Consider the following 1923-nt stretch of genomic DNA (forward strand, 5'->3'; position numbering starts at 1 on the left):
TCACCTCTCCAGCTACTAGCCCATCACCACACTTAGGTCTATATGGTGACTTGAACCAGCAACCTGCTGGATCCCAACCCAACTCCCTACTGACTGAGCTACTGTCGACACTCATTGTTTTTGACATACTATACTATGGCGTTTTTTATAATTTTTTTCGACATACTATACTATGGTTTTGTTATCAGTATTTTCAACATACTATACTAGGGCTTTTTTATCACTATTTTCGACATACTATACTATGGTGTATTCATCACTATTTTCAACATACTATACTATGGTGTTTTTGTCACAATTTTCAACATACTATACTATGGCTTTTTTATCACTGTTTTCGACATACTATACTATGATGTTTTCATCACTATTTTCAACATACTATACTATGGCTTTTTTATCACTATTTTCAACATACTATACTATGGCTTTTTTATCACTTTTTTCAACATACTATACTATGGCTTTTTTATCACTTTTTTCAACATACTATACTATGGCTTTTTTATCACTGTTTTCGACAAGCCATACTATGGCTTCATTTGACATACTATAGTATGGCTTTTATCACTTTTTATAAATACTATTCTATGGCTTTTTTTTGACATTCTATATTAATAATAATTCTTTTTTTTGACATACTATACTATGGCTTTTTTATCATTTATTTCAACTTAATATACTATGGCTTTTTCATCATTTATTTCAACATACTGTATTATGGCTTTTTTCAACATACAACACTATGGCTTTTTTATGACTTATTCGACATACTATACTATGGCTATACTAGCCCATCATGATACTTTGGTTGGGACTTGGACTTGAACCAGCAATCCACTGGTTCCCAACCCAACGCCCTACTGACTGAACTACTGCCAACACTCTGTTATTATTTTTTTTTTTTTTTTTTTTTTTTTTTATTGCATGAAACAAAGTATGGCTTTTTTAGCAAATATTTCGACATACTATACTATGGCTTTTTTATGACTTATTTCAACATTCTATACTATTACTTTTTTTATGACTTTTTTTGACATACTATACTATGGCTTTTTTATAACTTTTTCGACATATTATACTTTGGCTTTTTTATAATTTATTTTGACATACTATACTATGGCTTTTTTTTATCACTTTTTCTTCAACATACTATACTGTCTTTTTCATAATTTTATCCGACAAACTATATTATGACTTTTTTATTCCGTTTTTTTAAATACCTATAGTACACTAATTAAAACCCTTCCCACTTTTCCAACTATCCTCACTTCTTCACCTTCTTCATACACAATTACGCCAGCAGTCCAGTTTAGCGATTTAGCATTTACAAGCATTTTCTGCAGGAAATGCATTTTCTAGTTCTGTGTTCATGGAGAATTCTACAGCTTTGTTGTTAACTCCTGTCTCCACTCTGCAGTAAATAAAACTCATTTGAACCAGCTGCAGAGGACCTGAAGGAAGTTTTCCTCAAATGGAAAATCTCACTTCAAGCTTTTCTTTTTGTCCTGGCTGTTTCCATGGCTGACATTTAATTTACCTTATTCACCCAAATCAATGGTTGAAAGCTGCCTCAGCAAGTTCTTTGTAACCTCAAGTTCTTGGAAAACAAATATAATGATACACCATTCATCATAAATTATGTTTATATCAAATAAAAATGTCACGGTTGGTGGTTTGGTAGGCATGTGTGAGGAAAATAAAGAATTGTGTCTAAAATTAAAGATTGCCAACATGTCTGACAGCAGGTACAACATTTACATGACATGTTAATAAGTCAGAGAGGGACTGTGGGAATTTGCTCCCAGGGAGAACGAGTTGGACTCGTCATTGTTGAAGAGCCTACCTCTTTTTTTTTATCATCCAAGCTATTAGTGTTTCAGCCTCAGCACCTGTGAAGCCGTTTGCAAATCTCTCTGCACG

This window comes from Perca flavescens, chromosome 23 (genome assembly GCF_004354835.1).
Source record: "Perca flavescens isolate YP-PL-M2 chromosome 23, PFLA_1.0, whole genome shotgun sequence".
Lineage (NCBI taxonomy): Eukaryota > Metazoa > Chordata > Actinopteri > Perciformes > Percidae > Perca > Perca flavescens.